This window comes from Pinus tabuliformis, chromosome 5_2, assembly GCF_031772625.1.
Source record: "Pinus tabuliformis cultivar Carrire ecotype Pingquan chromosome 5_2, CPIR1, whole genome shotgun sequence".
Taxonomy (NCBI): Eukaryota; Viridiplantae; Streptophyta; class Pinopsida; order Pinales; family Pinaceae; genus Pinus; species Pinus tabuliformis.
In genome coordinates this window covers 239,387,001-239,412,751 of record NC_142306.1, presented here as the reverse complement: position 1 = coordinate 239,412,751, position 25,751 = coordinate 239,387,001, and positions in this window count along the sequence as shown.

Below are 25,751 nucleotides of genomic sequence, written 5' to 3'. Positions count from 1 at the left end.
ATATTCCTTGTTCATCGCATCCTTCCAAACTTGGTGTTTCATGGCTTCTTCGAATGTGCAAGGCTTAGATTGAACAATGGTACTCATGGCAGCTAAGTACCCTGGGTACCTATGCGGTTTCTTGCTTTCACGAAATGTCCCCCTCGGTGCAATATGTTTCTCAGCATCTTTAAGAGTATCTTTGAGCCACAAAGGTCTTTTTCTTGAAGTAGAGGGCTCACTAGGAGGTGGATCAATGGGATTCGTCAAACCTTCCACATTGGGCATCGGTTCATCAGAGGGAGGTTCATCCTGCTTTTATGCATCATCATCATCATTGTCCTAACTAGGGATAGGAAGTTCTCGGACTTTCCTAAGAGTAGAATCTTCATCGAAAGTGACATCATGACTTAATTCCACTTCCCTTTGACCAGACACATAGATTCTATATGTCTTAGAAGTTTAACTGTAGCCCACAAACGTTCCTTTCTTCCCAGATGCATCTAGTTTGTTTCTTTTCTCTTTCGGCACATGAAAATATATGGGACAACAAAAAATGAGAAACATCAGGTTTCTTACCGTTGAAAACTTCTTTGAGTGTCTTGAAGTCCAATGCTTGATATGGGCATCTATTTTGAACATATACAGCGGTGTTGAGATTTTCCCCATAATAACTTCAGGAGACCTTGGTCATGAAGCATGGCACATGTGGCTTCTATGATAGTATGATTCTTCCTTTTGGCAACACCATTTTGTTTAGGAGTATATGCAGTAGTGGTCTCCCTCTTAATGTCAGCTTCTCTACAATAGCCTTTGAATTCATTTGACTCATATTCGGTACCATTATCGGCCCTCAATATTTTGATCTTCTTCCCTGTTTGATTCTCGACCAAGGCTTTGAAACAGTGGAACCATTTGAACACTTCATCCTTCCTCTTATGAAATATATCCATGTTTTGCGAGAGAAGTCATCCACAAAAATAGCATAGTACAAATATCCACCCAAAGATGTCATGAGCAACATACTTGATAGATCAGAATGGACCAATTGAAGAATATCGGTGGTTGGAGTTTCACTTGAGGGGAATGGTCCCCTTGTATGTTTTCTAGCTTCAAAATCTTGACAAACACCTTCATGATCTAAGTTCAATTCGGGCATACCTGTGTGTTAAAATTGGCAACTAGGGCCAAACTCCATGTGGGTCAGCTTATTTATGGCAGCTGATATTTTTATTGGATCCCTGTCATCAAGAGGTGTAGGATTGATCTCAAGATCATCCGATTCCGATAAGTATTTATGGAGATATGAATTTATTTTGATTATGAAATTATTATCAAGCCGACCAACGACTTGAGTAGGCTCAAAAGCCCAATAGACGTTTTTATTCATCATCTACGTTTTAGTATAAATAGAAGAAGATTTGAAGTCATTTGCACACACTCTTTATGTGATCTCCTCTCTACGTCTTGGGTTTTTGGAGGAGAGACACTAAAGAGTACGCTGGCCTTGTATGATGCCCTAGCCGCAGCCAAATGGAGAGCATTAGCCACAAATTGAATGTAATATTCCTAATTAGCCCCAGCTAATTGGAATATTCGATTTTGCCAAATTTTGCCTTCTATAGTTATTTTGTAAATAAAAAAGTGAGAAAGGGGGACATAACTCACTTTTAGAATAAAAGTCACTTCCTAGTAGCACAACGTTGTGACTTAAAGGGAGAGCCAAGGGGGCCAAAAGGGGGACGCAGAAATGGAGCCCATGCAGACACATGGAGGGACTACACAGGAGGGGAGGAACATGTGGCAAAAGGGGAATCAAGCAGGAGAAGGTGAGCATTGGGATTGAGAGAGGCAGAAGCTATAAAAGAGAGAGGAGCCCCCTCATTTTGATCATTCGGTTATGTGCATTTGTGATAGTCGTTTTGTCTTAAAGCACGCTGGCTGTTTAGCTAGTCTGTAGCACTGTTTAGAGTGCCTCCGTTCGGAGATCTCACCCTTAGCCCCGGGGGACTTCGAGTGCCTGCTCGGGAAAGGTATTTTCGTTGGCATTTCAACAACAGTATCTTCAGCATTTTAGCAGTGGTTTTATCAGTGTTCTGGAGGACTGCGCAACACTGGGAGAGGGACGTAGTTCTTTTTGGGAGCAGTCTGGATTGAGGGTTTGTGGAGGATTTGAGCCGAGGGATTGAGCAAGAGATCAGCTCTTACATATTGGAGAGTTTTGGCAGGGGTTTCAGGGAGAGTTCTGGGCTGAGTTTCAGAGGGTTCTATTCAATGGCAGCGCAGAGTAGTGAGGAACTGTGTAGAACCCCAAGCGGGCGATTTTCGGGGGTCGGCCATTCCAGGAAAGCTTTCTGGGTTTTTTCTGGGTTTCTCGAGTAGAGTCCGATTCCAGAGTTTCAGCTTTTTTTGAGGAGGGGAGTAGCCCCAAATCCTCGTTTGATTTCTAGCAGCAGCAGCACAGTAGTTTCCCAGCAGCTTGGACGCAGATTAGAGAGGGGCCATTCCTTGCTATTCTGAGTGTATTTCTTCACTTGCCTAGTGCAAGTAGAGGTGCCATCTTCCTGATCACCTCCTGTACTCATTTTATTACTTAGTATAATAAAATGGCTTAGCATTCTCTCTGCATTTCTTGTGCATCTGCTTATGGTTTATTTGATATATATCGTATCATTGTTATTTGTATCTCTTTGAGCATTCTCGGCTATTATACCACTTGTGTGTTTTTATTATACTCTTAGACAGAGTCTGGAAAGGGCTAGGTAGCCTCTGGATCTCGTCCTCTTTTTAGAGGCGACATATCTGGTAAATGCCCTCCCAGTCCATCTCTGGTTGGAGTTTGCTTGTGTTTGGGGTGTATTCCTGATATGGGATATTACATTGAAGGAGATCTATCTGCTGTCTTGGGGAGCTACAATACATAGTATAAAGAAGCCCTAATCCGTGGACTAAAGGAGGCCCTAACTGCCATTGAAAGAAGTCTAATACACAGTGTCTTATCGTTGTCATGAAGAACCCTAACCACAGTCAATGAAGCCAGCCTTATAGACGTAGTCATGGAGGATGAAAGACTAGGCTGCAGTTTAAGGAGGGTTTATGTGCCCTAACCACAGTCAATGAAGCCAACCCTATAGACACAGTCATGGAGGATGAAAGACTAGGCCGTAGTTTAAGGAGGGTTTATGTGCCCCAACCGCAGTCAATACAAGCCCTAGCCGCAGTCATAGAGTTGGCTCTCAAACGCTGTCTAATTCTGCACAGAAAGGAGGTTTCAAATGCAGCTTTAATACACTGTTCAAAGGAAGTCTTTAATACGCTGTTAAGTGTAGCACTTATCCACACAAGAGCCAGGACATCTAGCCGTTGTCAAGTAAGCTTAAACGCTGTCTAGAAGTGACCTCTCCACGACTTGTAAGGTTCTGTCTCATAAGAAGGCTCTATCATTACAGTCATCAAGGAGATGCCTCAAGATGTTGTTAAGGAGCCCTAAATGCAGCCAGAACCGCTGTAGGTGACAGCGTAGTATCAAGGTCATGAATAGCCATGAACTCATGATTTGTCTAGACCTGTTGGAAGATTCAACAAGCTACAACTAGCTGCTTTGCTAGGTTGATATGCATATGACTGTGTAATAAAACAACAGAAGTATATTGTTGCAGCATGATGAAGCAATGAGAAGGTAGAGCAGCATTATGAAGGGCACATTAGCAAGGACAGCGTAATGATAGATGAGATCATGGGCAGCATGATGCATGGGCAACATGAAACATTATGATAAATGAGCATCATGATGTATGAGATCATGGCAGCATGAAGCATTATGATGAATGGGCAACATGATGTATGAGATCATGGGCAACATGATGCATGGGCAGCATGAAGCATTATGATGAATGCGCAGCATGATGTATGAGATCATGAGCAGCATGATGTATGGGCAGCATTATGAGCAGCATGATAAATGAGATCATGGGCAGCATGAAGCATAATGATCATGGGTAGCATGATGTATGAGATCATGGACAACATAGTGATCATGAGCAGCATGATGATGCATGATGCAACATGATGGTGCTACGCATTAAGGTGCAACAAATGGACGAGATGCAGCACTATGATAGGTGAAGAAGTCACCTTAGAGAACCAGCTAAAGTAATATGTCTTCAACTGATCTCTGTAGATATCAAAAGTCAAAGTGTTGACTTCTATTGTAAATGTCCTATCTCTCTCACTTTCTCTACTGAACTTTGAAGAACATAAAAGAAGAATTGATCAATGGTTTCCCCACATTGTGGGGTTTGTCCCTGGCTAGCGCCACATTGTGTGTCCTCTTGTCTTGGCTTGTTTTCTGCTATTTATGTTTATGTTCTATCTGCAGTTTACTTTAACGCTGATGTGATTGCTAATCTGGAAAAGATATCAAGCTAACTATGAAAATTTAAATAAATTGCTCTAGCATAGACATACCTAAAAATAACATGGTATCAGCGCTGAGGTGAAGACAATGCCCAAGCAAGAGTGAAAGAGCAATCACCAAAGACAGTTGGGACAAGACAAAAGGATCAATGGGTTCCTCATAATTCACCCTGTGTGAAGTCGTAGTAGAGAATATTATTAGAATGGCGCAATGGAAGGATCTGATGGCCTACCAAAAGATCACTTCATTGGGAAGTTTAGATCTAAAAGTGGAAGGAAAGGCAGATGCCTTGGTTGCAATAAGTTCGGCCATCATGCGAAGGAGTGTCCGAAGGATAGGGACACATCCCTTGATGAAGATAATAATCATTCTTGAGACATCCTCAATGATCAAAGGAATGATAAGTAATGCAGGTCATCAAGGAAATGGTCGAATCTTCAAAGAAAGCAAGGAACCCCAAAATCTCTTTTATGTACCTGATCACAAGAAGAACCTGGTGTCCATCTCGGAAATGGAAGTCAAAGGTTTCTGGGTGGCACTCATCGATGGAAAGGTACGTGTTTAAATATAGATTTTTCAAAGATGTTTTAGAGTTCAGGGTTGTATCAAGTCCACTGGGGACCATGTCCATTGACTCAACACCAGAGGTCTTTGAGTCAGTTGGTGATCGGGATGCCTGAATTCAAAAAGAGCATGAAGGTACATGTCTGAGATGTACCGAAGGAAAATCTTACAAGGGGACCATTCCCCTCATGTAGCAGGTCCACAGGTTTGGAACAATGCGTGGAGTTTGAGATTCATGAACAGGAATCTTATGTATATTGGTGGAAGAAAGCCCTCTGTGGCTTGAAGCAAAACACCCTGACCGTAATATGAAAGGATTGATAGCTGTTTGATGAAGTTGAGATTCACTAGGAGTGAAAACAAGCCAAACCATTCCCCAAAGGTTGTGGATGATAGACCTCTCATATCGGCACCTTATGCGGACAAACTATTTCTAACAAGTGCAGACCCTCTCATTTGCAGAAGTAAGAGGGAGTTGGATTCTGGACATATGTTTTGCAGTTAGCATGGTGAGTTCATATTTGGTTGAGTCTCACTGGATTGGTGCCAAGAATCTTCTGAGATATCTTCGGGGCACAATCTCTCATGGATTGAGATACACTGCCAGAAATATGAAAACTGCATGATTATTCGAATGCTGACTGGGCAGGCAATGTGGAGGATCACTAGAGCACTTCTGAGTGCTGGTTCTCTTTGGATTCTGCTTCGATATCATGGATGAGCAAGAAGCAAAAGTCAGTTGTTATAAGTACCGCCAAGACCGGATAAGTATGACCTCGTATGAAGTTGCCTGGTTGTGGAAACTCTTCAATGAGTACACATGATGAATACCACTATGATTCTCTGTGACAACCAGAGGTGGTATTCAATTATTGAGGAATCCCGTATTCAATGATTGCTCCAGCAGATAAACATCAGATACTGCCTCATCTGGGATATGGCAAGTCGATGAGCAAGGAGGCTCCATCGCATTGAGATGATGTACAGGTCAATACACTTTGTCAGAGCCCCGGAGAAAGATCAAATTTGTGATTTTCCTGAACGACTTGGAGTCGTTGAGAGACCCTTGTAAAAGGGTCTTGCATGTTGCATACATTGAGCTTTGGGAGCTCTGGGGGCTTGCGGTTCTTACTAGAGCAACATACGACCACAGGGTGACTCAACATCCCCTGGTGTTGCGCACTATGGACAAGATGATTTGCTCTCCTGTGGATAGGATGATTCACTCTCCTATGGACAAGATGATTCGCTTTCTTGGTGGACAAGATGATTCGCTCTCTTGTGGGACAGGATGATTTGCTCTCCTGTGGACAAGATGATTCGCTCTCCTGTGGACATGATGATTCGCTCTCTTGTGGAACAAGATGATTTGCTCTCTTGTGGGACAGGATGATTCGCTCTCCTGTGTAGCAAGATGATTAGTTCTCCTGTGAGGTCTGGATGATGTGTTCTCCATGACGATTATGTAGCAGGATGATTAGCTCTCCTGTGAGGTTTGGATGATGTGTTCTCCATGACGATTATGTAGCAGGATCATTAGCTCTCCTGTGAGGTCTGGATGATGTGTTCTCCATGACGATTATGTAGCAGGATGATTAGTTCTCCTGTGAGGACATGATTGATTGTTCTCCTGTCGAGGCATCCTACCCATGCAGTTTGAGACTCATGGGAAGTACCTCTCATCTGATCAGTGAGTAGGAAAATTAGGATAGGGACCATAGTAGTACTGATGGATGCATTTTTGTATCTACCGTACTCCCTATGCTAGGATGACCTTCATTGATCTGGGATTAATGATACTGGTCTGGGACCAGTTGTAGGAGTTGTACCTACTATGACGCTGACTTCGGGTCGATTGAGACTGGTCTGGGACCAGTGGTACATACTTTGACACTGACTTCGGGTCAGTGTAGAACTGGTCTAGGACCAGTGAGAGTGGTACATACTATGACACTGACTTCGGGTCGGTTGAGACTGGTCTGGGACCAGTTGTACACACTTTGAAACTAATGATACTGCTCTGGGACCAGTGGTAGGAGTGGTACCCACTATGACGCTGACTTTGGGTCGGTTGAGATTGGTTTGGGACCAGTGGTACGCACTCTGAGACTGATTTTGGGTCAGTGGAGAATGGTATGAGACATTCTCGATCAATTCTTCTTCTTCATGGTTCAGCAGAGCTAAGTTGAGCAAAGCAAAGCCAGCAGAGCAGAGCTGAGCTGAGCAGAGCAGAGCTGAGCTGAGTAGAGCAGAGCCAACTGAGCTGAGCAAAGCAGAGCAGAGCCAGCAGAGCAGTGCAGGGCACTGATGGCAGAGATAGTACAGCCGGACATATGGATCAGCGGATGGAGTTCTCCCTAGTTGAGAGGGAGTGTTAAAATTGGCAACTAGGGCCAAATTCCATGTGGGTCAGCTTATCTATGGCAGCTGATATTTTTATTGGATCCCTCTCATCGAGAGGCGTAGGATTGATCTAAAGATCATCCAATTACGATAAGTATTTATGGAGATATGAATTCATTTTGATTATGAAATTATTATCAAGCCGACCAACAACTTGAGTAGGCTCAAAATCCCAATAGACGTGTCTATTCATCATCTACGTTTTAGTATAAATAGAAGAAGATTTGAAGTCATTTGCACACACTCTTTATGTGATCTCCTCTCCACGTCTTGGGTTTTTGGAGAAGGAGAGACACTAAAGAGTACGTTGGCCTTGTATGATGCCCTAGCCGCAGCCAAATGGAGAGCACTAGCCGCAAATTGAAGGAGATCTATCTGCTGTCTTGGGGAGCTGCAATACACAGTCTAAAGAAGCCCTAATCCGTGGACTAAAGGAGGCCCTAACTGCCATTGAAAGAAGTCTAATACACAGTGTCTTAACGCTGTCATGAAGAACCCTAACCACAGTCAATGAAGCCAACCCTATAGACGCAGTCATGGAGGATGAAAGACTAGGCCGCAGTTTAAGGAGGGTTTATGTGCCCTAACCACAGTCAATGAAGCTAGCCCTATAGACGCAGTCATGGAGGATGAAAGACTAGGCCGCAGTTTAAGGAGGGTTTATGTGCCCTAACTGCAGTCAATACAAGCCCTAGCCGCAGTCATAGAGTTGGCTCTCAAACGTTGTCTAATTCTGCACAGAAAGGAGGTTTCAAATGCAGCTTTAATACACTGTTCAAAGGAAGTCCTTAATATGCTGTTAAGTGTAGCACTTATCCACACAAGAGCCAGGACATCTAGCCACTGTCAAGTAAGCTTAAACGCTGTCCAGAAGTGACCTCTCCACGACTTGTAAGGTTCTGTCTCATAAGAAGGCTCCATCATTACAGTCATCAAGGAGATGCCTCAAGACGTTGTTAAGGAGCCCTAAATGTAGCCAGAATCGCTGTAGGTGACAGCGTAGTATCAAGGTCATGAATAGCCATGAATTCATGATTTGTCTAGACCTGTTGGAAGATTCAATAAGCTACAGCTAGCTGCTTTGCTAGGCTGATATGCATATGACTGTGTAATAAAACAACATAAGTATATTGTTGCAGCATGATGAAGCAACGAGAAGGTAGAGCAGTAGCATGAAGGGCACATTAGCAAGGACAACTTAATGATAGATGAGATCATGGGCATCAGATGCATAGGCAGCATGAAACATTATGATGAATGGGCAGCATGATGTATGAGATCATGGGCAGCATGATGTATGAGATCATGGGCAGCATGAATCATTATGATGAATGGGTAGCATGATGTATGAGATCATGGGCAGCATGAAGCATTATGATGAATGGGTAGCATGATGTATGAGATCATGGGCAGCATGAAGCATTATGATGAATGGGCAGCATGATGTATGAGATCATGAGCAGCATGATGCATTGTCAACATGAAGCTTATGATGAATGGGCAGCATGATGTATGAGATCATGAGCAGCATGATGTATGGGCAGCATTGTGAGCAACATGATAAATGAGATCATGGGCAGCATGAAGCATAATGATCATGGGCAACATGATGTATGATATCATGGACAACATGATGTATGCGCAACATAGTGATCATGAGCAGCATGATGATGCATGATGCAGCATGATGGTGCTACACGGTAAGGTGCATCAAATGGACGAGATGCAGCACTATGATAGGTGAAGAAGTCACCTTAGAGAATCAGTTGAAGCAATATGTCTTCAATTGATCTCTGGAGATATCAAAAGTCAAAGTGTTGACTTCTATTGTAAATGTCCTATCTCTCTCACTTTCTCTGCTGAACTTTGAAGAACATAAAAGAAGAATTGATCAATGGTTTCCCCACATTGTGGGGTTTGTCCCTGGCTAATGCCACATCGTGTGTCCTCTTGTCTTGGCTTGTCTTCTGCGATTTATGTTTATGTTCTATCTGCAGTTTACTGTAATGCTGATGTGATTGCTAATTTGGAAAAGTTATCGAGCTAACTATGAAAATTTAAATAAATTGCTCTACACTGTGACCACCTTCCTTACATTAGGAAGGGATTTGAAATGAAGGTGAGAAAATCTCTAGTGCCATAATTCAGATTGAAGAGAAGTATCACAAGTCATTTCTCCCAATAGACTTCCTCCAACTAGATATAGATCTTTAATCCTGAATCCAAGAGTGAACGCATCTCTTGGGTTCCTTTGCCAAACACAAACCTTCCCATCAATGAATGTCACCTTGAAACCTTTATCTTCCATCAGAGAAATAGAGAACAATTTCTTTTTCAGATCAGGTACATATAACACTTCTTGCAAATGAAGAGTTTGACCTTGATTTAAGTGGAGAGTAATAGTCCCAATTCCTTTCACGGGATAAGTGGCATTATCCCCAAATGTTATCTCCATATTCGTCTTCTTTTCAATCAAGTTAGAGAGAGTAACAGTCCCAATTCCTTTCATGGGATAAGTGGCATTATCCCCAAATGTTATCTCCATATTCGTCTTCTTTTCAATCAAGTTAGAGAGAGTAACAGTCCCAATTCCTTTCATGGGATAAGTGGCATTATCCCCAAATGTTATCTCCATATTCGTCTTCTTTTCAATCAAGTTAGAGAGAGCTTCTTTGTACCCAGTGAAGTGCCTTAGGCACCACTATCAATTAACCAATGATCCAATGTATCCAGAGGAGAGGCAGTGGTGAGGGCAGACTTAAGATAAAATTCTTTTTGCTTTAACATTAGCTTCTTCATACCTGGAGTTTCTCGACTTCTTGGGAGGACGACCATTTCCATTTTGAATAGCGGGTGCATTCCTCTTTCCTTTGTTATTGAACCTGTTGTTCCTTTGATTGCCATTGCTCTTGAAGTTGTTGTTATTGTTGTCATCATCTCTTGGAGTATCCTTCTTGTGAGGACACTCTCTAGCAAAGTGGCCAAACCTGTTACAATTGAAGCATTTTCCTTTTGTTCCTTCTTTGTATCCTGACTTGAACCCTTGACCTTGATTTCTTAGACCATCATTGTTCTTCCATTAAGTATGAGCGGAGAACGTGGTAAGATTATTTCCATTTGAGGGCTCGTCTCTTCCATCATCTTTATTTCTTCTTGAGTGCATCTAGCCAATAATTCATCAAATCTTGGAATCCTGTCATTGTTGAGGATGGTGGTGTTGAACACATCCCATTCTCTTGTAAGGCCTCCAAGTGCAATAAGGGTGAGCTCCTTGTCACCAATGACTTCTCCATTAGGTAGGAGATCATTCTTGATCTTGGTAATCCTTATGAAGTAGGATTGGATGGATTCTCCTCTATCCATCTTGATGTCTTTCAACTTGTTCTTGAGAAAGAGAACTTGATTTGCATTATTTACTTTGAACATCCCAACCAGCTTGTCATACATCTCCTTAATTGTTTCCAAATCAAAAATATAGGCAACCAAAGGCTTGTGAATGGAATCAACAATCATTTCTTAGCTTTAACCTCACATTTCTTGAGCTTTGTTTGTGCAGTAGCAGATGCATTTGAAGGAGGCTCCACTACTCTTCATTTGACATAGTGCATGCCATCATTTTCTTCCAATGTCAAATCTAGAGACATCTTCCATTCATGATAGTCGGATTTGTCCTTAAGCTTGTCCTCGGATTTGAAGTAAGATGTAGTTGTCATTGGGACTAGATCCAAGTCCTTGTCCAACATCTTCCCTTAGTGATTGCTTTTCTTCACTCTTGCTTGGGATTTGTCTTCACTCGAGCTTCGATACCATGTTAATTTTAGATAACACTAGTATGCTCTATGCTTTAGCACAATTTACTTCAATGTTCCTTATCAGCCCAATGACAATTTCACTTATTTCCAGTAGCAATCACATTAACTTAATCACATTGACAGTAAATGTAGATGGAACAGAAAAATATGTGCAGAAGACAAGCAAAGACAAGAAGACACAAGATGTGGCGAATGCCAAGGAAAAACCCCAATGTGGAGAAACCCTTTGATAAAATCTTCTTATTATTCTTCAATAGTTCAGCAGAGAGAGTACAAATATCAAATTAACTTGCCCAAGACAGTCCTGTCAAATCAATAGTCAATTGCAGCGCTAACTAGAAAGTCAACGGTGGTCAAAGCAACTCCAAAATGTCCTTCAAGTAGCTCGGTCAATAGCAGATAAATTCGGCCTTCCAAGAGGGTCAAAGTCAGCCCAAAACAGTTCAGTCAAACTAGTCAAAGGAGAGAAAACATTGCTATAAATTCGATAGTCAAATATGAAGTCAACCCAAGTCAAACTGTCCCAGACTTCTCGAAAACTGTGCCACTAAATGCGGCCTTCAAAAATTGGATTTCTGCCCACAAAAATTGGATTTCACACGTGCGAAGTAGAGAACGCTGCCTCCAAGCTATACGAACCAATCAAGAGAGAAGAGAGAGAGATATGTGATGAGATGAGTGATGTCCAATTGAGGAGAGAGGTGACTTCTATATATACACTCCGTTGAGAGTGAGGAGACACATCTGTTGGGATTATGACCCTACATTTGACTGAGGCCGACCTTGACAATTTGTGCATGAGAGAGAATAAATTCAAAATTCCACTCTTGCTTGTTAGAATGAGATGATCTTTATACAAGGTTGCACGAAACGGGGAAACTAAACGGGAACCGATACGAAACGTGACCTCCCTAAATTTTGGAAACGGGGAAACGCGAATATATATATATATATATATATATATATTAGGACATTTAAGAAATATGTGCAATCATAAAGCATATATGATACATTCTAATTTATTACATTATCATAAAATTGTCAATTGTCAATGCATAAACTATAAGTCTCTAAATTTACATCACATTTACTCATGAATGATCACATAATGAAAATAGAATATCCAAAATCAGCCATGAGAAATTTCTAATTTCTTGTCTCGTGCTTGATTGGGAGTCTCCTCCTACATAGTCAACCTTAGTGCTCTTGATTAAATACAAGTTTCATACCCTAGTACGCTACATGCTCTTGATTATTGGGAGTCTCCCCCGCATAGAGAGCTTGATTAAATACAAATTCCATACCCTAGTACATGATAAAATCCAATGGAAACATTGCAATCCCCCCAATCCCGAAATCCTGAAAAACAGATAAGTCTGCTGGATTTTGAGTGAGATCTAAAATTCTACTTTCTCCATATGAAATCCAATGAGGGCGAAACCACTCTCATACAGCTTGAGTCATTTCATGGTAATGTTAAAAATTTAAGTAGAAGGATGAAAAATTTTCATCCTTTTACTTTAAGAATTTAACATTATCATGAACTGCATATGCCTCAAACTTCCTGATGAACTGCATATCAACACTAGGGCAAAAGTTCACTTTTATAACTTTAGACAGGCATCTAGAAGCAACTAGAAGTCACTAGGATAACCTAAAAATAAATTAGAAAACAAAATAAAAAAAATAAAAAAAACATAAGTAAAAAGCTGAAACGTGAGTCGTACGGCCTTGAAACGCGTTTCAGGCCGTACTAGCCACGTTTCAGTTTCGTGAAACATGGCAGTACGGCCTGAAACGTGTTTTAGGGCCATACCACACGCGTTTCAGCGTTTCGTACTCGTTTTCGTACAGAAATGCCCCCTTGCCGCGGCCTTGTTTCAGGCCGTACTAGCCACGTTTCAGTTTCGTGAAACATGGCAGTACGGCCTGAAACGTGTTTTAGGGCCATACCACACGCGTTTCAGCGTTTCGTACTCGTTTTCGTACAGAAATGCCCCCTTGCCTTACGTTTCCTGCAACTTAGTCTTTATATCAAAATTGGACCTCTTGAAAAGAGGAATCGAATGCAATAATCATCTCCATCATATGCGCTGTCCTAAGGTGGAATTTGGCCCTAATTGCCAATTTTAACAATAGGTATCTTCTATTTGTTTAGAGACCCATGAGAACATTTGTGTGCCCCCACATGTCATTTGGAGCACCACAGGTTATTACAAGGGGCCAACACCTTGTCCACTGCTTTTGGGAGTTCAACTACACATTATGGCAGATATGGACTCCATTAGGTCTCCTCCAAGGCCCAACAACATGCATTATTCATTATTTGACCTCTTGAGAGGCTTATTCTTTTGTTTATGAGCTAGTTTGGTGGGCTTGTTGCAAAAAATTAGTTATTTTGCACATTATTTTATTGTAGGGGCTAATGTTGGCCTAAGTAGCTAAATCAAACTCATTAGAAGTGTATAAATACAAGTGTTGTGAATTCATTTTACCATCATCACTTGGATTGGATCATATCTTCTTGTGAGATTTTCGCTATCTTTTGAGGACGAGACTTTTTAGATGAATGGATGAATTTCGATGTTTGGTTATTCTTCTTTGTCTTGCAGCTTCTGTGATTGGCATATCTTGGTGATTGGATATATTATTCTTACATGTAAGTACTATGTTAATGCTATTTTGATTCTTTATTTTCCTTCATTCATGATATTGGGATTTTCGCTATTCTAGGGTTAATTTGCTGCTTTTCTTGGAACGAAATTGTGGAAATTAAATCTCTAAATAGTGTTGTATTATGATTGGGCCATGTTTGAATGAATGAATGTTCCTAGAGACATCCTTGTCTTGACAAGTCACCTAATATTGTTGAATGAAGTATAAATGACCTTGAAGCTACTTCCATTAAGCCCTAATGCCCAACGAATCTGTCTTTTAGGCCTCCTTGACAAGTGGAAATCAATCCAAACTCTAAATCCTCCATGACTCCATCTCTCCCAAAGGACAAAGCACTGGTCCTCCTCTGGTGATAACTTTAAAGCTTATTTCTTTCACCTTTCCCTCTTTTTCTATGCCTAGCCTACATAGGTCACCTAGGGCATCAATTATATCAAAATCTAGGCATCCAAATACTTTTATTTTTGGTCCACAATTGCATTGGTGTGTCCTTAAGAAGCCCTTCAAATTTCATGAGATTCCGACAGTGGGATCTTGAGATATCGCAAGCCCTAGCTCGAAGACCAATTCTTGCCCTTGGTTTTTGCTTAGGCTAGAAACCTCACTGGGATCCTTGCATTGCCTTTCATTGAAAATTCATTCCTTGATCCATTTCCCCTCCCTAATTAGGTCAAGTATATCATTGTTTGCTAAATCCTATCCTCTTGACCTAGCCTTGGGTCCACTTGGTCCTTTGTGGTCCCATGCACTATCAAGGTTAATTCTTCAATGATCACCTGGAACCCAAGTTTCCACAAGAATTTTAGGGCTTAGGGATCTCCTTAAAATTCTCCCCAAGCCCTTCCTAAAGAGCCTTCCATCTTGTCTTCCAAGACAAGCAAGCCACAATCTTGAGCCTCTCTTGTGAATAGGCTTCTAGGATCACCCTTCATCCTATCTTTGATCTATTCATTTTTGTGATCCTTATCATACCGGGTCTCCTCCATCGGTAAAAGTTTGTAAAGGGTAGTGAGCTTTAGCTGAGGTGACAATGGGCTATTGCTCCATTGTTGCCCTTGACCTAGCAATTGTCCCTTTAGGATTCCCTCCTAGTACCCCTACTAGTTTGAGCGATAACATTTCGGCGCCGTTGCCGTGGACATGAAACATGTGTTTTGTTCCCTATATGACATATCATTCTTGGCAACTCCATTGGAAGAACGAAGCCGTAGTTCTTCATTGAACTTTAAGGTCGATGCTTGTAGGGTGAAACAAGCATTTTTCTAGACATCTTTAATTTCACCTTGGTGACTCCTACATATGTTCCATGTATACCTCAAATAGGTTGTCATTCTTTCGTAAATTTCCCGCTTTGGACATTGCGAGCATTCATGAACATCCTAATCATGTTGCGAGAATGATGGTACGTGGGGTGCCCGTGTTTGCTGGTGATCCACTTTCCGCAATTGACCACGTAGAAAGATTTAATGCACATGCTTCGAGAGAGAAGGTTGTCCACCAAGATGTCCTTATGTTGTTGTTCATGGGGTCGCTCGGTGGTCATAACTCATGGCTGCATGATCATGAACCTAGGAGCAATTCATCTATTGAAGAGTTCATTGAGGGATTTCTTCGACATTTTCCAGTACACCCTGCATTAAGCATCCAAGAGGAAGCTTTCATCATCAAGACATTAAGAATCTAGGTAATGAGCAAGAAGTCGGGTCCTCCTTGGGTTCACATGATGAAAATGATGATTTTGAAGACACGTGCTGGGAAGGATGAATTTATCGAAAGCGAAATTGGGACCAACCCTACCTTGCTCAAGGATATTATTCCCGATGAATCCTCTTTTGAAAACCTTGAGAGAGATGATCCCATTAGCCCCTTGAAAGATGACATTGAAGATTATTTATGCATTGAAAAGGAGAAATGGGAAATTGTTGATCCTCAATTTGATTGTGCTCCCATTTACGACACTGACAAGGAGTATGAGATTGGTCTTCCTTTCCCCATAGGCACTATTTATGTTGACATACCCATTGATACCCTTGGGAAGAGGAATCTTCATTTTCCATTGCATAAAGAGGGGCAGTTGGAAGTGATCAATTTTCTTTTTAGGAGAGACCCGGTCTTTGATACTAAGGAAATTGATAAGGCTCCCACTTCTCCTGAGTATGATTCTATGTTCAAATCACTTGAGCCTTTAGATTATGATTTGGGAAAGCACAACCCGTTGAAAGCAATATTTCTTTCTCTATTTTTCCTATTGGTCATCATCTTGAGTCTTCATCAAGTGATTCCATCACCCCTAGTTATATGATGTCAAGTAACTGTGAGCCCTTTCCCCCGCCCAAGTATAGTGTCAAGGAAAAGCCCTTCATCGATTATACTTTTCCTTCTTGGACGCACCCTCAGGATTTTGATCACTCCATAGTCTCCCCTCTCCAGTGTAATCATCATGTGCAACCTACTTGTGTTTCTCCATAAGCCATGACGTAAATACTAAGGACAATGGTGGAAGTGATATGCCATAGGTTGCCATCCATCAAAAGTTTACGAGCTTAGTTGTTGACATCTCTATATTTTGGTTGCAAGAGAAAATATCACAGACTAGATCAAATCCTTTTCTCACCTCTTCTCACATAATCATCCATGTGTGGGCATCATATTTTCCCACCTCTCGCCGCAACATCCTCCATGTGTTTGGGTTTGCATTCGCTTTGGGATTTGCTGCATGAGTAATCATATAGGCAAGGATATTTATATTGACTTGATGATATGTTGGTTGCACTAGCTTTATGATTACACTTAATAATAACTTCATCATATGCATGTTAGGGTAGGATGCATTGCATGCTCATTTTCACATCAGAAATTACATCATATGATATTTCTCATGGTAGTAGGTGCATATCTGCGTATTTTATTTTCTATTAATTTTATGACCTAACATATAGCCTATGTGATCATGAGATGACGTGAAAGCATACTGCCCCGTGTTTTTCCATCTATTATATGTGCAGGTGGCAGGTCTACGGTAACCAAGAGATTGCTGTCTCGTAACCTCCCTTTCGAGTAGTTTCGCCCACTTTTTCGAGAGATCATGTCCCAATTGGAGCCAGATATTACCCACCATTTGTGGGTAATATCCATAGGAGATTTTTTTTTTCCTCCAAGATGGTCCTTAGCCAGCAGCTAATAGCCCCTCGCAACCACCAACTAGCTCATTGTGCCCTTTCTCTGCCACTGGAGACAACCATGTGGTCCCTCGCCCATCTTCCATGATCATATGTTTGAAGGCGGGCTTCCCGAACCTAAAGGTATGCCTTGTCATTTGTAAATTGAGTATTGTAGTTTGCTTATCATGGACACCTCTAGGCATGGATTAATGGGGGGATTCGGCGAAAAGAATGGGCTAGGTCTGTACTTTTGTCCCCTAGACCCGTTTTAGGAATTAATCTTGGATTCTAGTCCCGTGGGATCTCTTTTACTGACCATTTGGTTCCAGGGATGGTATTTCACGGGGAACCCTGATTTTGGTTGTGTGGCCCCCTCCCTTATTTGCTTATATTACCCTCTTTCCATTGGTTACTACCCCATTCATCATTCCTCCCGCATGGGTCCACATAGGGTTAGCTTGTCCCTTCCCCTTGCCCACACCTTGGGTCATGGCCTGGAATGAAGCTCAGAGGTTGATGCAACTTAAAAGAAAGATAAAAGCATGTATGGCCACATTCAACAGGAAAATGTACCACAAAATGCAAAAGATGGTTTGGACAAATACATTTAGCACGTGGGCAAAAACCAATACATGATCTCTACCCCATCATTATGGCCATCACCCTGGTTCCTACAGGTTCTATGAGCCTTCTTCATCATATAGGAACACATGATTGTTCCAACCCCTGGTAGGCGATGAACCGCCCCACCTTAAAAGGGGGAATTCACTGCTATATCTTATACATCATGCTCCAACCCCTTGAGCCCCGAGCAGTTAACCAAAGAAAATCATAAAAAGGCAAAAGGCATATGAAGAAGGGTGGAAAAATCAACGTCGTGGTAACTCATGCGCCACGATTGCTCTATCCTACACATTAGTTACCCAAGTGTGGGCTTTGCTTTTATTAGCTACCCTTGTACCATGGCATGTGATCCAGGTTGCCCCCTTTCATTCCCTACTACATTCCATCATTATGCCACATGCCACCACCATTTGAAGAATGTACCATAGACATACCACCCCCTTTAGAGGTAGACACCACCTAATAGGATGTCCGGTTAACCCTATTTGGAGTTGGGAGACATTAGCACATTCCAAAGCCCACTATGGAAGGGCATGCCATTATGAAGTGCTCACTTGTTATCCATGGTTTATAAATCCTTTAATGACTTGGTGTCCTGGAAGGCATGAGGACACATTGGATCTTATGCAAGATTGCAGGTGGTTTCCATTTGGCTTTGGTCTCCCTATACTGGGTCTTGACCCTTAGAGGGCTACATTGACACATGTAGGGTGTGTGTAGAGAGTCATGGGCCTCCATAGTAGCAGACAACACTCCATGGATCCCCATAGCCATTCAAAGATTGCTCATGGTTCACTTATTGGGAGAGGAAGATGCCCCTGATCCATCATGCCTCACTGGCCCTAGAGTTGCACCATACACTTAGCAGATGATCCAAGTCTTGCATGATGATGTGACATCACCTACACCATCATCATAGCCCTTATAGGCAATCTACAAACATCTGTGATTTGTTTCGAGATCCATGAGGACATTTGTGTGCCCCAACATGTCATTTGGAGCACCACAGGTTATTACAAGGGGCCAACCCCTTGTCCATTGCTTTTGGGAGTTCAACTACACATTATGGCACATATGGACTCCATTAGGCCTCTTCTAAGGCCCAACGACATGTACTATTCATTATTCGACCTCTTGAGAGGCTTATTATTTTGTTTATGAGCTAGTTTAGTGGACTTGTCACCAAAAGTTAGTTATTTTGCACATTATTTTATTGTAGGGGCTAATGCAGGCCTAATTATATAAATCAAACTCATTAGAAGTGTATAAATGCAAGTGATGTGAATACATTTTAACATTATCACTTGGATTGGATCATATCTTCTTGTGAGATTTTCACTATCTTTTGGGGATGAGACTTTTTAGATGAATGGATGAATTTCGATGTTTGGTTATTATTCTTTGTCTTAGAGCTTTTATGATTGGCATATCTTGGTGATTGGATATATTATTCTTACATGTAAGTACTATGTTAATGCTATTTTGATTCTTTATTTTGTTGCGTTCATGATATTGGGATTTTTGCTATTCTAGGGTTAATTTGTTGCTTTTCTTGGAACAAAATTGTGGAAATTAAATCTCTAAATAGTGTTGTATCATGATTGGGCCATGTTTGAATGAATGAATGTTCCTAGAGACATCCTTGTCTTGACAAGTCACCAAATATTGTTGAACGAAGTATAAATGACCTTGAAGCTACTTCCATTAAGCCCTAATGCCCAACGAAGTTGTCTTTTAGGCCTCCTTGACAAGTGGAAATCAATCCAAACTCTAAATCTTCCATGACTCCATCTCTCCCAAAGGACAAAGCACTGGTCCTCCTCTGGTGATCACTTTAAAGCTTATTTCTTTCACCTTCCCCTCTTTTTCTAGGCCTAACCTACATAGGTCACCTAGGGCATCAATTATCTCACAATCTAGCCATCCAAATACTTCGATTTTTGGTCCACAACTGCGCTAGTGTGTCCTCAAGAAGCCCTCCAAATTTCATGAGATTCTGACAGTGGGATCTTGAGATATCGCAAGCCCTAGCTCGAAGACCAATTCTTGCCCTTGGTTTCCCTTAGGCTAGAAACCTCGCTTAGATCTTTGCTTTGCCTTTCATTGAAAATTCATTCCTCGATCCCTTTCCCCTCCCTAATTAGGTCAAGTATATCATTGGTTACTAAATCTTGTCCTCTTGAACTAACCTCGGTTCCACTTGGTCTTGTGTGGTCCCATGCATTATCAAGGTTAATTCTTCAAAGATCACCTGGAACCCAAGTTTCCACAAGAATTTTAGGGTTTAGGGATCTCCTTTATAAGACACATACTCAAAACCTAACCCTTGAAATTCTCCCCAAGCCCTTCCTAGAGAACCTTCCATCTTGTCTTCCAAGACAAGCAAGCCACAATATTGAGTCTCTCCTGTGAATAGGCTTCTAGGATCACCCTTCATCCTATCTTTGATCTATTCATCTTCGTGATCCTTATCATACCTAGTCTCCTCCCATTGGTGAAAGTCCGTAAAGAGTAGGGAGCTTTAGCTGAGGTGACAATGGACTATTGCTCCATTGTTGCCCTTGACTTAACAATTGTTCCTTTAGGATTCCCTCTTAGGACCCCTGCTAGTTTGAGTGGTAACATAGCTCATTTTTCAATTCCAGGGAAACATTGTAGGATTCTTTCTTCTTCTCTAGAGTAATTGGATAGAGGGCAACTTAACTGCCATCGACAATAGCAACTGTTATTTCTCCAAGGCATTCAGAGAATCAACGATTAGATTAAAGGAATTATATGCATGAATAAAATATGAACACATACAATAAAAACATGAACAATATTATTTTAAACAGAGTGCTCTCTTTAACAGAGTTTCAAGGTAGTCATTTTAAAACAAGGCAACATTTAGTCATAACTAGCAGGGGGATTCAGAAGTTGTCTCTTTAATGGAGTTTCAAGTAGTCATTTTAGACCAAGGCAACATTTATTCATAACTAGCACAGGGGATTCAACATATTCTCATGAGCAAATTGGTACAACAACTTGAACATGAGCAAACTTAAGACATTTGGATCAGCTATCAATCTTCATCTTTCATTGTCATTTCAATACAGGTAGTTGAAAATGTAGCATGGAAGGTCCTCTGGCTCGTGCCTTCGCCAAAAAGACCACATATTTGTCTTTCTCTTAGTGTGAGTGTGAGCTCATGAGTTAATCTTTAGTTATGATGAGTTTTTTTCCAATTTACTGGAATAATCATCAAGATGACATGCGTAGAGTTGGAGCTTCAGTTAAGTGGAGGCTTCCTCAGTTTGACTATAGGATGATGTGGCAGTTATAGGTTGAGTTAGAACGGGTTAGTCTCCAGTGATGATTAGAAGGAAAGTGAGTAACACTCTCAGTTAACTTGCAATCAGAACTCAAGTTCTAAAATAAGTTGGGCCTCCTTGCATGGATCAGAGTTTACCTATAAAGAGATGGGCAAAGGAACAATTCATACAAGTTTTGTGAGATCATTCTTTGTTTGTGGGTACACATTCTTGAGGAGAAAGTGTGCACGAGTTTAGGAGGATAATTGCGCTAAAGAATAGGAGCTAAAGTGCACATAGAAATAGGGGCCTAGTGCGCTAGAAAACAGGGGGTCTGCCTGCGCAAGGAAATAGGCCCAAGTGTGCAAGGAAATAGGAGGCTGCTAGTGTGCAAGGATCAAGGCGTAGGATCAGGGTTTTGCAAGACAAGTCTAGGCTAGTTCAACACGAGAACAAGTGTGTTCTTAGGGAGACAAATTGCTTTGTAATAGATCAATTGCTCAAGAACTATCAATAGAATACCACAACAAAGAAAGCATGGGTTCCCATTTTGGTTTCCTGGGTAAACAAGCGTGTCAATTTTTGTGATGTGTTATTATCTATAGAGTCTTATTCCGCTGCTAATAAGCTGTTAAGAAACTCTATATCTTGGTGAAAGTAAACTAGTTTTCAATTTTCAATTATTCATCTAAGTAGTTGCAGAGTTTCATGGTAATTTAACATGATATCAGAGCAGAGATCAACATAAAGACTAGCACCAAGTTGATCAATTAGTGAAGAATGCAGATCAGTTAGGAAGGCTAGCGTTAGAGTTTTAAAGAGCAGTTCTTTGGATAAGCAGAATGTCATTCCAAGTATTGAGGGCATATCATAGTTTAAAGGGAGCTTCAAATTTCTGCTCATGGAAGGAGCGAATATTAGTGGTGTTGGAAGATAATGTGGTGCTCGAGTTTGTGAAGCAACAAATATTGCCACCTACGAATGCCCAACAGTTGACCTAACATAACAAGAATGACACCAAGGCAAGGAGGATCATTCTTGAGGGGCTTAGAGATCATATTATCCCTCATCTCCATGAGAAGAAGACAACATATGAGATGTTTAAAGCCATCTTAGATCTGTATTAGGGTTCAAGTGATGCCAGGAAGCTTGCTCTTAATGACAAGTTAAGAAATATTTGGATGAGAAAAGAAGAGCCCATCGTCACATATTTTTCCAAGCTCATTGAAGTTCAGGGAGCTAGTTGCAGTGGGTGTGACTGTAGTAGACAATGACCTTGTGAGTCTTGCACTTATGGGACTTCATAAGTCTTGTGAGAATCTATGATGTAGTTAGTGGCAGAGAAAATCTACCAGGATGGGAGAGGCTATGGAGTGATTGTGTCCAAGAAGAAATCTAGAGAGGGACGAGAGCTGGGAGATCAACTCTGGAAGAGGACGAGGAGAAATTTGCCCTGGCAGGCAAAGGTAGTAAAGTGAAGGGCAAGAGGGGCTAAGGAGAGGTCGAGTCCAATCAGAAGGGCGAGAAGAAGAAGAAGGATCTGAGCAAGATCAAGTGCTTCCATTGTCACGAGTTCAGACACTATGCCACTAAGTGTCCTAATCGGAAGGAGGAGTCTAGTAAGGATCATGTAGCTGCATCAACTGAGGTAGATGCATTTTCCAATTAGTTAGAGAAAGATTTGACAACAATGTACGGTATATTGCTTTAGGAGCATCCTTCCACATGACTAGGAACAAGGAGTATTTCAACCACCTAAAGGAGAAGGACATGCAGTTTCACATTGACCTAGGAGATGATGGCAAGTACTCAACTAGGGAGTTGGTACTGTCAGTTTTGAGAGGGAGTCAGGTAGCTCTCTCCATCTTAGAGATGTTTCCTATGTTCCAGGACTAAAGTAGAACCTTGTTTTAGTAGCTACTCTTAAGGACAGGGGTTATGATGTCATCTTCAACAGAGGTAAGGTTTACCTCTAACACTTAGCTTCTGGATGTAAGAAGTAGATAGGCGTAAGGAAGAAGAATCTGTACTTGCTACAAGTTGAGATAGGCACAACCTTGAGTAGTAAGGTCAGAAGTGCATAGAGTAGAGACATGAGGGTGGAGGAGAGCAAAGCTTCGAGGGAGTCCTTAGGGCTAATGCAGGCACCAAGAGCATGGTACACTTGCATTGTTAGCTACCTTTGAGGATTTGGCTTCACTAAGAGTGAGGTGAATTCCAACCTGTACTACATCACGGTTGGAGGGCTTTTGCTCATTCTAGTGTTATATGTTGATGACCTTATTCTGACTTAAGCATATAACTAGATTCAGGATTGCAAGGCAAACCTTGCAAGGGAGTTTGAGGTGAAGGACATAGGGCTTATGCACTATTTCCTTTGATTGGAGGTTTTGTAGGGTGATGGTGAGATCTTCGTGGGACAGGGGAAGTACACTACAAAGATCCTCCAGAGATTTCATATGCAGCATTGCAGGCCTGTGACCACACCTCTAGTCACAAACTTGAAGAAGGTGGATGGTAGTAGAGCAAAGCGAGTTGATACTACGTTATATAGGCAACTTTTTGGGTTGTTGATGTACTTAGTCAACTCACGACTTGATACATGTTTTGCAATGAACCAGTTGAGTCAGTTTATGATGGATCCTACCAAAGTTCACTGGGTTGTTGCGAAGATTTTGAGATTTCTCAGAGGCACAACGGATTATGGTGTAAACAGGTTGATGAAGTGAGGCTTGAGGGCTTCACAGATGCAGATTGGGTAGGGAGCTCCATAGATCAGAAGAGTACTTAAGGTTGCGTCTTCAAAATTTGGGTCAGCAGCTGTTTCTTGGTTCAGCAGGAAGTAGAGATTAGTTGCTCTCAGTTCAACAGAGGCCGAATACATGGTTGCAATTTGGCAATGTGTGAAGCTATCTGGATGAGGTGTAATGTCCTCTTCAAATTGAGGATTAATGAGAGACGAATTGGCCTATCTGATCCCGTAGGCTATAGTTTTGATAAAGGGGTAAAAACCCAAATTTTCCCAATTTGGGGCAAAAGTTGGGTCGGTTGGGGCAAAGGAACCCCAAACAAGGGGTTGCAACTACAATCCCTCATATCTTGAAGCCCATGGAGAAATCTATAAATAAGAGAAGAGTTGAGATCAAATGATCATCATCTTGTGGATCAATTCCTCTGTTTTCTTGAGCTTAGCTCTGAGGGTTTTAAGACCCCTTTTTTCCTATCAATTTCAGTGGTTTAAGATTCCACCCTATTTGATAAATCAATCTTTTCTTTCTTATTCTTGTTATGGCACAAGGAGAATCTTTTTCTGAAGCAGATGAATTCATGAATAATAGTCTAACACTGGAAGCTTAGTAAGGAAGGGTATCAAAATCTCTATCACGAATTCTGGGCAAACGTAGGTTTCTGGGCTAAAGGAACGAAGAAGATCGAAAACCATGTAGCAATATAATAAATTGTGGGTAAGATGCGGGTTTTTGGGTGGGAGAAACAAGCATGACTGTGACACTTTGAATTCCGTGTCTTGTCAGATTTTATGGTATTCGAGTCCGTGGCTTAACATTTCAGAATCTATCTGCGGCCATAAGAGACTCCCAAAGCTGGGCTATTATTAATTATGGGCAGTCCAAATTTAGGTTTGTGGATCAACATCTCTCTTGAAGCCCAAGTCCATCCCGTAGCTCGATTTTTGTAGCAAGAGAATTAAAGCTTGATACAATTTTGGGAGGAGAATTCTCTTGTAACTGAGTCCAGATCTGGAAGACAGTAGAAGGGCCAAAATTGATCTTTTGAAAATTGATCCTGAAACGAAAAGGGAAATCGCAGTCGTAACCTTCTTGGAACAAAATAAGGTTGAATCTGGTGCAGTAATCAAGTTGTGGTTTGGTACAAGCTAGACGGTTTTGAATTAGAATTTGAATAAACGTTTGCAGTTGTATCCATATGGTCAAAATCTGAACCTATGATCAATAGCTTATAATTGTTTAACAAAGGTTGTTTGGATTACATGTGCTTAGTTATTGTTGTACAATTCACTACTATATTATTGGGCTTGATTTATGGTTGGAAAATACATTGTTTTGTCAAGATTAGTTGTTTAATTGTAAAAGTGTTGAACTGTTGAATAAGATTGTGTTTTGCTTAGACTACTGTATTATTGGGGAATAAATTGTTTAACGATTGTAATAACTTAAACAATCATACAAGGGAAGGAAAGATGTTGTTATAGGAAACCCTAGGGAAAATTACCCTAGTACATTTCAGTGGTATTAGAGCGCAAATTGTTGAAATATGTAACTAGGTTCGGTCTTCATAATGACATATGTAATCATGATTTTATGTATTTGATGTAAAGAGAAAAATAAATTTATTATGGTTATTCTTGAGGCATGGGTTTCATGCTCAAGGGAAATTTTTCTTTAGGTCAAGCACCGATTGAGTGCTTCCAGGTCAGGTGAGTCATTGTCATGTATTGAAGACCCATTTGGGCATGTTACATATTGTAAAGGAAAAAATATTTGAGTCAAAGTAGAGTCAAAAAAACCCTCTAAGACCTCGTCATGATGCTACAAGAAGTCAACCTTCAAAAGGGACAAGTTGGCCTATCTAGAAGGACATGTCAGCCTATTAAGGGACTCAAGGAAGCCTATATAAAGGAGCACTGCTCCCATTCAAGGAGGCATTCATTCATTCATCAAGAAGTTCGATCAAGCCAGAAGAAGAAGCCTAATACTTAGCGAAGGAAAGGAGAGATAAAGGAAGGAAGAGCGAAGCACTTTTGGGTCTGGTTTTGGGCTATATTTCTCCACACGTGTGAAGATTA